Here is a 15,104-nt window from a genome sequence, read left to right as displayed (position 1 = left end):
GGAATATAGATTTTAGTAAATAATAATTTAGGAGTATTGGAGGGAAGGCATTAGCAACATGGAAGTTAGGGAGTGGCCCAGCCATTGCACAGTTTAAGGCATATTAAAATAGAAGGCTGCATGTGTGTGTCTTTCATTCAAGAATCCAGAGCACACTAACAACAGCACAGATATTAACAATTGAGAAAACAGGGGCACATCTTCATAACCAGTTACCCAACAGAAGCACAAGGACATGACCTTAAATCTAATCTTATGAAGATGACAGAGGCCCTTAAAGATAAATGAATAAATGCCTTAAAGAAATCCAGGAAAGTGCTAACAAAAAAGTGAAGGAAATGAACAACACTGTTCAAGATTTGGAAATGGAAGCAATAAAAAGAACAAACTGAGGGATTACTGGACATGGAAATTTTAGGTAAGTGAACAGGATCTATAGAAAGCTGGATTTCAACAACAAAAGAAAGAACAGAAAGCCTACAAATTCATGGAAACTAAACAGCTTTCTACTGAATGACCATTAGTTTAAGGAAGAAATGAAGGAAGAAATTAATGACTTCCTATAATTCAATGGAAAATAAACGCACAACATACTGAAACTTATGGGACACAATGAAAGCAGTGCTAAATGGAAAGTTCAAAGCACTAAGTGCCTTCATAAAGAAGTTATGGAGATCTCATACTAGCAACTTAAAGCATACCAGAAAGCTGTAGAACAAAAAGAAGCAAGCACATTCAAGAAGAGTAGAAGGCAAAACATTTTCAAACTGAAATCAATAAAATAGAAGCACAGATGTATACCACTTACCAGAGTTAAATCAAGATCAGATAAACAATATAAATAGACCTGTAACTCCTAAGGAAATAGAAGTAGTTATTAAAAATCTCTCAAGCAAAAAATAAAAGTCCAGGGCCAGATGAGTTTCAAAGAAAAGCTAATATCAATAATCCTCAAATTATTCCAAGAAACACTGCCAAATTTATTTTATGAGGCCACAGCCACTCTGATACTCAAACTACACAAAGACTCCATAAAAAAGAATTACAGATCAATTTCCATTATATACATTGATACAAAAATACTCAATAAAATACTCGCAAACTTAATCTAAGACCATACCAAAAAGATCATCTACTATGATCCAGTAGGCTTCATGCCAGAGATGCAGCAATGGTTCACCATATAAAGGTCTGTTAATATAATCCACCATATAAATAAACATTAACAATAACAAAACCCACATGAACATTAAATGCTGAAAAAGCCTTTGACAAAACCTAACACCCCTTTATGACAAAAGTCTTGAGAGATTAGGAGTACAAGGCACATACCTGAACATAACAAAGGCAATATACAGCAGGCTGGTAGCCAATGACAAATTAAATGGAGAGAAACTTAAAGCAATTCTACTAAAGTCAGGGACAAAGCTATTCACTCTGTCCTTATCTGTTCAATACAGCATTTCAAATTTTAGTTAAAGCAATAAGACAACTAAAGAAGATCAAGGGGATACAAGTTGGAAAGAAAAAAGTTAAAGTATTACTATTTACAGATGATACAATAGTATTCATAATTGGCCTAAAAAATTCTACTATGGTACTCTTTCAGCTGACAAACACCTGTAGTGCAGTGGCTAAATACAAGATTAACTAAAAAAAAAAAAAAATCCATAGTCCTCCTATATACAAATGATAAATAGGCTGAGAAAGAATCAGGGAAACAACACCTTTCACAATAGCCACAAAATATATAAAATACCTTGGAGTAACTCTAGTTACTCCAAGTAAGAGATTTGTCTGACAAAAACTTCAAATCTTTGAAGAAAGAAATTGGATACCAGAAGATGGAAAGATCTCCCATGCTTATGAATCAGTAGGATTAACATGGCAAAAATGTTCATCTTACCAAAAGCAATCTACAGATTCAAGGCAATCCCCATCAAAATTCCAATAATTCTTTACAGATCTTGAAAGAAAACTACTCAGCTTCATATGGAAAAGTTAAAAAAAAAAACCCTGAGTAGCTAAAACAATCCTGAGCAATAAAAGAACTTCTGGAGGTATCACCATCCCTGATTTCAAGCTGTACTACAGAGCAATAGTAATAAAAACCACATGGCATTGGCATAAAAACAGACTTGTTGATCAAAGGAATCAAATCAGACACAGAAGTAAATCTGCATACCTATGGACACTTGATTTTTGACAAAAAAAAAAAAAAAGCCAAAAATTATGCAACTGGGGAAAAAAGCATCTTCAACAAATGGTGCTGGTCTAACTCAATGACAGCATGTAGAAGAATGTAAATAGATTGCTATCTATCATCCTGCACAAAATTTGAGTCCAAATGGATCAAAGACCTCAGTTTAAAACCAGATACACTAAATCCAATAAAAGAGAAAGTGGGGAATAGCCTTGAACATATTGCACAGGAGACAACTTCTGAACAGAAGAGCAATAGCATAAGAACTAAGATCTACAATTAATAAGCAAGACCTCATGGAACTGAATAGCTTCTGTAAGACAAAAGATACCACCAAAAGAACAAAATGGCAGCCTACAGAATGGAAAAATATCTTTACCAACTGTCAAGGCCATATTTAATGGGAGCAGTCTGAGTCATAAAGCCAGCACAGCTGTTTGACCAAGTTCCAGCAAAGCATGTTGTAATTGCTGTCATGCCATCTTTCGTTTTTGATTTTGATCTTCGCATGTTGCATGCTTGTGGAGGGGTGTTAATATTTATACAACTTGGGATATTGGATTGATGGGAAATTTCTTTTTTTTTTTTATTCAATAATTTCCCAAATGTACAGCTGATTGAATCTGTTCATGCATCTTCACCAGTGGCTGGGGTGTTTCCACCCTTTGTGTTTCTGGTGTAAATTATGTGGGCTCTGTGCTTTGAAACCAGCTTCCTAAGTCTTTTACTAAGTAGCTTCTGAAGGGCTGCACTGGGCAAGGAACCTCGAATCTTCAGTCTCTCAGAGACCACAGCTGGAGTAATAAGCTTATGGTTGGGAAGTTCTTACAGAGTTTGTCGTAAGTAGCTTTATCAAACAGGATGAGATTATTCAGCTTGTCGAGAACTTTGCCTTTGGACCACTTCTTTTTGGCCTTGTCACCAGATTTATTTACTGGGTCTTTGTCTTTTTTTGGCTGACTTTCGGCATCTTTCTTTTTGTCATCTTTGGGTGGCATGGCAAAGCTCAGAGAATAGTGTGGACCACTGCAACCTCACTAAGATGTCCGATAGGAAATTTCTTATGAATCACTTATGTCTTCTCTCTCAGGAGTACTATTTCTAAGCTTCCCCAGAGTCCTGAAATTACTGCTCCTCCTGCTTTTAGGGAAATATCCTTATCTAGCCCTACTTGAAGATCTTCCTTATGCCCTGGAGGTTGTGATACACACAAAGATGTCAGAGATCTTCTTAGGAGGCCCCGGACCCAAGATATTCTTGGAATATCTGCCCTTGTACTTACTCAGGAACAAAATAATCAGAACAAAATAAACTTAAGATGGTCAACAAGACTCGGAGGACTAGAGGAGCTGACACCAAATCAGATCACAACCCTCTTCCTATTATATACACTCAGGTGATTACATGGCATATAAGATTGGGAGCCACTTGGTAAGTCCCTAGGGGAAAAGATACAGCAACAAAGTTAGATTGGCTGTAGTCACCTCTGCCATACACAGGCAGCTTATATTGATGGACAAAGAATGGTGTGAAAATAAAAGAATGAAGTTTGAAGAACTCTCTTAGAAGAGTTAGCTTGCACAGGACTACTGTGGTATCATATGACCAAGGAACAAAAGAATAACAAGATTAGACAAAAAAGTTCTATAAAGGTGTAAAATATAAACATTGTATTATGCCAGAAATTGAGTAATAATTGCAGCAGTTTGGGCCTGAAGCTTTTCCTTGGGCCTATTGACAACTGGAACTCTGATCACTAAAAGTTAATAATACACTGCTCAGGACATGATGATCTGCCTGGGCTGGCTTGGAGATTTTCTTTCTGTTTAGCACCTCTGAAACTGCAAGAGCTACCAGCCTAAAAACAGGCTGTTCTTTAACATATATCCTTGCTTTGGCAAAATATGCCTCTGGATTCTTAAAACTCTATGAGGTTGATGAGGGAAAACAATTGTAAAATCTAACTTTGTTCTATCATGGTTTATTAATGATGACTAAACTTATGATTCCAGACATGCAAGAGGAAATTAAACATGTGTATGGGGACAGAAATGATATAATATGTATTTCTTGTGAAAGACCCCCGGAGCAGGAAGACCCTCACTCAAGTCTCAGGATGATGTGACCCCAGAAGAACTCACGTAGACCATCCTTGCTGTAATCACAGGAGGTTTATTGATAGGAACCAGTGCACTGGGGTCGAGACTCATATCCCACGCAGGGATAGAGGAGTTCGACCCCCAGTAGCTGAGAGAAAGGGTCTTTAAAGGAAGAAGCCACAACCCAAGGGAGTAGGGATGGCATCAGTGAAAAATTACAAGGAGAAGCTTTTAAGATTGTAATCTAACTTTATGGTCAGCTAGTTCCTGGGAGAAGCTTCCTGTTATCTTACTAGGCCAGGATCATGTACTTAAGGGCCTTATCTTATGTCCTTTTATCTAGTTCCTGGGAGAGCAGGCTCAAGAAATGTGACCTTTTACCTACTTACTGACATAGAGCAGGGTCTGGAATTTGAGGTATTTAGGGCTTCTTAGGGGTGAAACAGCATTTTTAAACTTCTGACTTCTTGGCTGCATTTTTTTATTCTTTCACTTGGAACAACATAAATCTATCCCTGCTTACTGAATTCTGTATAAATAAAGAAGCATCCAGGCTGCCAGTTAGTCAAGGCTGCAAGAGTCTCCTGATCATTGTGCCTGACTCAGTTTTTCCTCATCTTCTCCTTACCTCCTCTCTGGAACCTGCCAACTGCTGGGGCAGGCCCCCCACATATGACAGAGGGTTTATATGCATATATATATATATATATATATATATATATATATATATAATCAACAAACTAAATGGCATACAGATCTAAACAGAGAATTCTCAACAGAGGAATCGCAAATGGCCAAGAAGCACCTAAAGAAATGGTTAACATCCTTAGCTATCTGGGAAATGCAAATCAAAACAACTCTGAGATTCCATCTTTTATTGTCAGAATAGCTAAGATCAAAAACTCAAGTGATAGCATGCCCCCGCCAGCGGGGACCCAGTTATTTAGGGTCCCGAAGAAGCCTTTTACCTGTGTATTAATGGGGGTGAAGAGAAGAAGGAGACCAAGCAAAAGTTCTGTTGTCAAGGTCTCATTTAATGGGGCGAGCGTTACAGGTTTTAAGGCTTCCAGGTAAGGGGAGTGTCCTTTGTGAAGGGAGGAGGGCATTCCAGCAGTGATAGCAGAAGGTGAAGAGGTCATGCGATGGAGACGCCAGAGTCTGGTGTTTGCTCAGGCTGAAACATCCTGTGAATGTTATCTTTCTGTGCCATAAATTCATGGGAGAGGCATTTGTCCAACAATCTCAAGACTTTATGGTAGTCATCTCAAGGTTGAACCTCTGTGGCCATGCAGCCAACAGTCACGTAGCCACTTTGAGCCATAGTCACAAAGCGGCCAGGCCCAAATCCAATACAGCTCCCTACAATAGCACATGCTGGCAAGGATGAAGAGCAAGAGTAATATCCCTCCACTGCTGGTGGGAATGCAAACTTGTACAGCCACTTTGGAAATCAATATGGAGGTTTCTCAGAATCAATCTATGTCAAGACCCAGCTATTCCACTCTTGGGCATATACCCAAAGGTTGCTTTATCATACCACAGTTAAAAACAATGACGTCATGAAATTTGTGGACAAATGGATGGAGCTGGAAAAGATCATCCCGAGGAAGGTAACCCAGAATAAACGTAGTATGTACTCACTTATAAGAGGATATTAGCTGTAAAGGCTAGCCAAGCACAGTTCCCAGAGAATCTAAGTAATAAAGGATGTCTCAAGGGGGAAATGCATGAATCTCACTGTGAAGGGAAAATAGAATAAACATCAATGGTGAAGGGGTATGTCTAAAAGGGGGAGAATGAGAACAGAAGTAACTAAGTGGGGGAAGGATGGAGGGAGAGATTACTGGGAGAGACAACTGAAATGAGGAGAGGCATCTCGGGGAGGAGCTAAAAACATAGTGCAATGGAAACTCCCAGGAATCTATGAGGGTAACCCTAGCTAAGACTCCTAACAATGGAGGATCCAGAGCATGAACTAGCCATCTTCTGTAACCAGGCAAGACTTCCAGTGGAGGAATTCGAACACCAATCCAGCTTACAATACATCCTGCCTACAAGAAGCTGGATAAAGGTAGAGAAGAAATTGTGGGAGTGGACAACAAATTACTGGTCCAACTTGAGACGCATGTCAAGAGAGGAAGCCCACCCCTGACACTGCCTGGAGGGCCAGGACTCAGAGGCTGGATAGCATAGAGACCTAAGAGAGAACCAAACATGACTGGCAAAAAGGAAAAAGATCAATGAATGAAACAATACCTAATTATATTCTGATACACTTACAGATTGGCATCTAGGCCTATCATCATCAGAGAGATTTCACCCAGAAACTGACAGAAACAGACACAGAGACCCACGGGCAAACATTAGGCAGAGTTTGGGGAATCCTGAGGAAGAGAGCTAAGAAGGATTGTAGGAGCCAGAGGAGTCAAGGACAAGAAAACCCACAGAATCAACTAAGTAGGACTCACAGGCTGAACCACTAACCAGGAAGCAAGCATAGGACTGACTTTTTTTTTTTTAACTTTTCTTTTTTTTTATATGTGGATTTTTTTTACATGTATTCTACAGCCTGGTTTTATATGATAAGACAATAAACTGCAGGCTGACAATGTGGTATTTGGACAAGAGGTGACTACAACCAAGATAAACAGGACTTCCCAGATTGGCTGTAATAATCACACCACATTATGCTGTTGATCCGTTCTCCCTCAGCAGGCTTCTCCACCACAGCATTGCTGTCTTAGGGCAGATGGTTAGCTGTGCCAACCATCGGGACATCTATTCTCTAGACAATAGTGATTCACCCCTCCATCCCAAGCCCTCCGCCACACACCTTAAGTTATGATAGGCAAAGCCATCTTCACAGTTACCACAGGTCTGCCAGGAACCCCCCATTCAGAACTCCTGTTGTAAGTGGGCCCCAAGGATCCTTGGGGGTCTTCTAATCACCCAGCTTTTGCACTGAGGATGAAACACCTCTCAGAGCTTACTACTAAGGGACTGCTTTAAGCCACAGGCTCAAGTCTCATTGGAACTGGGACTGTCAATCACTCTAAACTCCTCTGAGCTGACCTCAGAGTCCATGTGTGAAAAGAGGACTTTAACGATTTGATTTCACAGGTCCATCCAGAATCACCTAGGGGGATGCCTCCAAGCTCATTGCCCCAATTTGCTATGTAGCTCTTGCTTCAATGGGATCCCACCATAGTGCCACCCAGCCTGCTGTCCTAGCCTTGCCTTACTGGGCACTTCTCACTTCAATGTCAGGAACAGTCATCTTCTGGAGTCACATAGAGACCATAGAGCAAGAGCTAGTTCATTCTAAAATACAGAGCTCAGCCTGCTCTCCCACAAAAGCCACTACCAATAATGCCTTGTTAGTCAAGATTGTGGTCTTTATACATTACTTTAAAAACCCACTCTTCCCATAACTGCCTTAAAGGAAACAGGAAAACAGGTCTACAGCACTCCTGACATACAGGCCTATAGGACAGTCTAACCACTGTCAGAAATAGCAGAACAAGGTAACACCAGAGACAACGTGATGGCAAGAGGCAAGCACAGAAACCAAGACTACATGGCATCATCGGAGCCATGCACCAAAGCAAACACTGAATATCCAAACACACCAGAAAAGCAAGATCTAGATTTAAAATCACATTTGATCATGATGATGGAGGACTTCAAGAAAGACAGAAAGAACTCCCTTAGAGAAATGCAGGAAAACACAAATAAACAAGCAGAAGCCTATAAAGAGGAAACACAAAAACACCTGAAAGAATTACAGGAAAACACAATCAAACAAGTGAAGGATTTGAAAATGGAAATAGAAACAATAAAGAAAGCACAAAGGGAGACAACCCTGGATATAGAAAACCAAGGGAAGAGACAAGGAGCCATAGATACAAGCATCACCAACAGAATATAAGAGATAGAAGAGAGAATCTCAGGAGCAGAAGATTCCATAGAAATCATCGACACAACAGTCAAAGATAATGTAAAACTGAAAAAGCTACTGGCCCAAAACATACAGGAAATCCAGGACACAATGAGAAGATCAAACCTAAGGATAATAGGTATAGAAGAGAGTGAAGACTCCCAGCTCAAAGGACCAGTAAATATCTTCAACAAAATCATAGAAGAAAACTTCCCTAACCTAAAGAAAGAGATGTCCATAAGCATACAAGAAGCCTACAGAACTCCAAATAGATTGGGACAGAAAAGAAACTCCTCCCATCACATAATAGTCAAAACACCAAATGTACAAAACAAAGAAAAAATATTAAAAGCAGTAAGGGAAAAAGGTCAAGTAACATATAAAGGCAGACCTATCAGAATTACACCAGACTTCTCACCAGAGACTATGGAAACCAGAAGATCCCGAGCAGATGTCATACAGACCCTAAGAGAACACAAACGCCAGCCCAGGTTAGTGTATCCAGCAAAACTTTCAATTAACATAAAGGGAGAAACAAAGATATACCATGACAAAACCAAATTTATACAATATCTTTCTACAAATCCAGCCCTACAAAGGATAATAAATGGTAAGGCCCAACACAAGTAGGTAAGCTACACCCTAGAAAAAGCAAGAAACTAATCATTTTGCAATAAAACAAAGAGAAGAAAAGCACACAAACATAATGTCACATCCAAACACGAATATAACAGGAAGCAACAATTACTATTCTTAATAACTCTCAACATCAATGGACTCAATTCCCCAATAAAAAGATACAGATTAACAAACTGGATACGCAATGAGGACCCAACATTTTGGTGCCTACAGGAAACACACCTCACAGACAAAGACAGACACTACCTCAGATAAAAGGCTGGAAAACAACTTTCCAAGCAAATGGTCTGAAGAACCAAGCTGGAGTAGCCATTCTAATATCGAATAAAATCAATTTTCAACCTAAAGTCATCAAAAAAAGATAAGGAAGGACACTTCATATTCATCAAAGGAAAAATCCACCAAGATGAACTCTCAATCCTAAATATCTATGCTTCAAATACAAGGGCACCTACATACATAAAAGAAACCTTACTAAAGCTCAAAGCACATATTACACCTCACACAAAAATAGTAGGAAATTTCAACACCCACTGTCATTGATGTGATCATGGAAACAGAAATTAAACAGAGACATCGACAGACTAACAGAAGTCATGAACCAAATGGACTTAACAGTTAATTATAAAACATTCTATCCTAAAACAAAAGGATATACCTTCTTCTCACCACCTCATGGTACTTTCTCCAAAACTGACTATATAATTGGTCATAAAACAGGCCTCAACAGATACAGAAAGATAGAAAAAATCCTGTGCGGTTTAGACCACCACGGGCTAAAGCTGGTCTTCAATATCAATAAGGAAAGAACGCCCATATATACGTGGAAGTTGAGCAATGCTCTAATCAATGATAACCTGGTTGAGAAAGAAATAAAGACAGAAATTACAGACTTTGTAGAATTTAATAAAAGTGAAGATACAACATACCCAAACTTATGAAACACAATGCAAGCTGTGCTAAGAGGAAAACTCATAGCTCTGAGTGCCTGCAAAAAGAAACAGGAGAGAGTATATATCAGCAGCTTGACAGCACACCTAAAAGCTCTAGAACAAAAGAAGCAAATACACCTAGGAGGTGCAGAAGGCAGGAGCTGAAATCAATCAAGTAGAAACAAAAAGGAATATACAAGAATCAACAGAACCAAAAGCTGGTTCTTTGAGAAAATCAACAAGATAGATAAACCCCTAGCCAGACTAATCAGAGGACAGAGGGTGTGTCCAAATTAACAAAATCAGAGATGAAAAGGGAGACATAACAACAGAATCAGAGGAAATTCGAAAAATCATCAGATCCTACTACAAAAGCCTATATTCAACAAAACTTGAAAATCTGCAGGAAATGTACAATTTCCTAGACAGAAACCAGGTACCAAAGTTAAATCAGGAACAGATAAACCATTTAAAGAACCCAATAACTCCTAAAGAAATAGAAGCAGTCATTAAAAGTCTCCCAACCAAAAAGAGCCCAGGTCCAGATGGGTTCAGTGCAGAATTGTATCAGACCTTCATAGAAGACCTCACACCAATACTATCCAAACTATTCCATAAAATTGAAACAGATGGAGCGCTACCGAATTCCTTCTATGAAGCCACAATTATTCTTATACCTAAACCACAAAAAGACCCAACAATGAAAGAGAACTTCAGACCAATTTTCCTTATGAATATTAACACAAAAATACTGAATAAAATTCTTGCAAACGGAATCCAAGAGCACATCAAAACAATCATCCACCATGATCAAGTAGGCTTCATCCCAGGTATGCAGGGATGGTTTAATATATGGAAAACCATCAACATAATCCATTATATAAACAAACTGAAAGAAAAAACCACATGATCATTTCATTAGATGCTGAGAAAGCATTTGACAAAATTCAACACCCCTTCATGATAAAAGTCCTGGAAAGAAAAGGAATTCGAGGCCCATACCTAAACCTAGTAAAAGCCATATACAGGAAACCAGTAGCTAATATTAAACTAAATGGAGAGAAACTTGAAGCAATCCCACTAAAATCAGGGACTAGACAAGGCTGCCCACTCTCTCCCCACTTATTCAATATAGTTCTTGAAGTCCTAGACAGAGCAGTCAGACAACAAATGGAGATCAAAGGGATACAGATTGGAAAAGAATAAATCAAATATCACTATTTGCAGATGATATGATAGTATATTTAAGTGATCCCAAAAGTTCCACTAGAGAACTACTAAACCTGATAAACACCTTCAGCAACGTGGCTGGGTATAATACTAACTCAAATAAATCAGTAGCCTTCCTCTACACAAAAGAGAAACAAGCCGAGTAAGAAATTAGGGAAATGACACCCTTCACAATAGTCCCAAATAATATAAAATACCTGGTGTGACTTTAACCAAGCAAGTGAAAGATCTGTATGATAAGGACTTCAAGCCTCTGAAGAAAGAAATTGAAGAAGATCTCAGAAGATGGAAATATCTCCCATGCTCATGAATTGGCATGATTAATATAGTAAAAATGGCCATTTTACTAAAAGCGATCTACAGATTCAATGCAATCCCCATCAAAATTCCAATCCAATTCTTCATAGAGTTAAATAGAATAATTTGCAAATTCATCTGGAATAACAAAAAACCCAGGATAGCTAAAACTATCCTCAACAATAAAAGGACTTCTGGGGGAATCACTATCCCTGAACTCAAGCAGTATTACAGAGCAATAGTGATAAAAACTGCATGGTATTGGTACAGAGACAGACAGATAGACCAGTGGAATAGAATTGAAGACCCAGAATTGAACCCACACACCTATGATCACTTGATTTTTGATACAGGAGCCAAAACCATCTAATGGAAAAAAGATAGCATTTTCAGCCAATGGTGTTGGTTCTGTAAGACTCTCAGAGAGAATCTTCCCTCAGGAGGGAGATCCTCAAGCCCAATGACCAGTCCGAGTCCACAGGCTGCAATCTGCAAGAGGATTTTTATTGATCAGGAAGCACAGGTATCTGTGGGCGTCCCAGTCAATTCGGAAGACTGGCGCACCTAGCAGAACCAGGGACGGGTTTTTATAGTGTATTGGGGAGCAGAAGCAGGCTTACAGAAGCAGATGCATGGTTACAGGGATGTGATTGGTGGAGTAAATGAGGCATACGTGTACATTATCTATTTTGGCTATAATCATAACAGTGAGTTAGCAAAAAGTACATGGTGGTCAGGGCTTCTGGGGGGTCAGGGACTTTTCCTTTTTCTCTGCCAGGTGGCCCATGGAGCAATGCCCATAATTTAGTCTGGTTTCTGCATTTTGTTTTCTTTTCTGGGCTATTTTGTCTAAATGTTGGGTCAGCTTGTCCCACAAGTCTTGGGACACATTTGAACTTCTTGAACTTTCCCATAAGGCTTGTTTTAGTTCCAAGCCTGTGTATTTAATGTGTATTTAAAACTTATTTTTCATTTCTATGTTTGAGGGCCTGGGGCTTGTATAATTCCCTTTCTGGGAGGGGGTCTTTCAGTTCAACTGGAGGTCAACATGTAGAAGAATGCAGATCGATCCATTCTTATCACCCTGTATAAAGCCTAAGTCCAAGTGGATCAAGGACCTCCACATCAAACCAGATACACTCAAACTAATAGAAGAAAAAGTGGGGAAGCATCTCGAACAAATGGGCACTGGAGAAAACTTCCTGAACAAAACACCAATGGCTTATGCTTTAAGATCAAGAATCAACAAATGGGATCTCATAAAACTACAAAGCTTCTGTAAGGCAAAGGACACTTGTTAGGACAAAACGGCAACCAACAGATTGGGAAAAGATCTTTACCAATTCTACAACTGATAGAGGGCTCATATCCAAAATATACAAAGAACTCATGAAGTTAGACTACAGGGAGACAAATAACCCTACTAAAAAATGGGGTTCAAAGCTAAACAAAGAATTCACAGCTGAAGAATGCCAAATGGCTGAGAAACACCTAAAGAAATGTTCAACATCTTTAGTCATAAGGGAAATGCAAATCCAAACAACCCTGAGATTCCACCTCATACCAGTGAGAATGGCTAAGATCAAAAACTCCAGTGACAGCAGATGCTGGCAAGGATGTGGAGAAAGAGGAACACCCCTCCATTTTTGGTGGGATTGCAGACTGGTAAAACCATTCTGGAAATCAGTCTGGAGGTTCCTCAGAAAATTGGACATTGAACTACCTGAGGACCCAGCTATACCTCTCTTGGGCATATACCCAAAAGATGCCCCAACATATAACAAAGACACATGCTCCACTATGTTCATAGCACCCTTATTTATAATAGCCAGAAGCTGGAAAGAACCCAGGTGCCCTTCAATAGTGGAATGGATACAGAAAATGTGGTACATTTACACAATAGAATACTACTCAGCTATCAAAAACAATGACTTCATGAAATTCATAGGCAAATGGATGGAACTGGAAAATATCATCCTGAGTGAGGTAACCCAATCACAGAAAAACATACATGGTATGCACTCATTGATAAGTGGATATTAGCCCAAATGCTCGAATTACCCTAAATGCACAGAATACATAAACTCAAGAAGGATGACCTAAATGTGGATCCTTCACTCCTTCTATAAAAGGGGAACAAGAATACCCTTGGGAGGGGATAGGGAGGCAAAGTTTAGAACAGAGGCTGAAGGAATGCCCATTCAGAGCCTGCCCTACATGTGACCCATACATATACAGTCACCAAACTAGATAAGATGGATGAAGCAAAGAAGTGCAGGCTGACAGGAACCGGATATAGATCTCTCCAGAGCGACACAGCCAGAATACGGCAAATACATAGGCGAATGCCAGCAGCAAACCACTGAACTGAGAACGGGACCCCCATTGAAGGAATCAGAGAAAGGACTGAATGAGCTGAACAGGCTTGAGACCCCATATGAACATCAATGCCAAGCAACCAGAGCTTCCAGGGACTAAGCCACTACCCAAAGACTATACATGGACTGACCCTGGGCTCCAAACTCATAGGTAGCAATGAATAGCCTAGTAAGAGCACCAGTGGAAGGGGAAGCCCTTGGTCCTGCCAAGGCTGGACCCCCAGTGAACGGGATTGTTGGGGGGAGGGTGGTAATGGGGAGAGGGTGGGGAGGGGAACACCCATATAGAAGGGTAGGGGCAGGGGGGAGGTGGATATTGGCTTGGAAACCCGGAAAGGGAATAACAATTGAAATGTAAATAAGAAATACTCAATTTAATAAAGATGGAGGAAAAAAAAAGAAACAGGGGAAGGGGGAAGAAGGTATGCCGGAGGGGGAAAGGAGATAACATTTGAAATGTAAATACATAAAATATCCAAGAAAAATAAAATTTAAAAAAAGTAAAAATAAAAAAAATTAAAAACCCAACACTGACCAATATGATAATTAACACTAAATCAAATCAAGTTTTAACTAAAACGGAATCGAAGTTCCCTAAAGCAGCATCTCCGTAAAGACAAACCACGATGTTTATGATCATTAGGACAGCAAACAAAAGCAACGCGGGTTTTCCAAGTTGCCATCAGTGACTCTGAAATTTTGTCCTTTGAAAACGGACAAAAGTATAATCACCCAAAAGGGAAACAGACAGCAAGCTCGACCTCCCTGCCTCCAATGCCCTGGGTAAAACACAGTGCAGGCTGTAAGGGGCTGTGTTAAATCTCAGTGTAAGTTTGCTGACACCACTGAGTCTGACACTCTCTCAGATATGCACCGTCCATAACTAAAGCAGCTTACTCTGCTTAGGTCTGTGGTAAGTGACATGGCAACCAATCCTAAGACACACTTTGAATTGGAAGGATTTAAAAGAAACTAACAGTTTCCAGTCCAATTATGTTCAAAGACCTATGAAAGTGAAAACGCAGGCAAGAAATAGAGGCTCTGTGCCCTAGGTTTCCTTTTTAAGAATATTTCCTGCCCCAATAATAGCCTTCTCATTTATCTTACAAAACTTTAAAACCTCAAATCAACTGCCCGTGGGGCAAACCTAAAGCCAGGCCCACTCTCTGTGCGTTCTTCTGATAGAGACTGCCTAGGAAGCCTACAGAGCCAGCGCCAACTCTCAGGCCGCAGGGACCACCTCGCAGCCTCACACAGAGAGAGCTGTGCATCAACAAAACCCTTCCTGGGGGCGCCTCGATAGCTGCAAGGCAGCCAAGAGCTAGTGTCATCTGAGGCGGCTGACAGGTCTGTGCGACGGGGAAGTCTTTTCTCCTTCTGCCCAGGGAT

The 15,104-nt window shown here is 39.9% G+C and overlaps 1 pseudogene; it reads right to left on the bottom strand.

Annotated features, from left to right (window-relative positions):
• Positions 1–2,830: 2,830 nt before the first annotated feature.
• Positions 2,831–3,201, bottom strand: LOC116903053 (annotated as a pseudogene).
• Between the last annotated feature and the right edge of the window lie 11,903 nt (positions 3,202–15,104).

This window comes from Rattus rattus, chromosome 6, assembly GCF_011064425.1.
Source record: "Rattus rattus isolate New Zealand chromosome 6, Rrattus_CSIRO_v1, whole genome shotgun sequence".
Classification (NCBI taxonomy): Eukaryota; Metazoa; Chordata; class Mammalia; order Rodentia; family Muridae; genus Rattus; species Rattus rattus.
The sequence above is the reverse complement of the archived record's forward strand: the minus strand, read 5'-3'. Positions and strand labels throughout refer to the sequence as shown.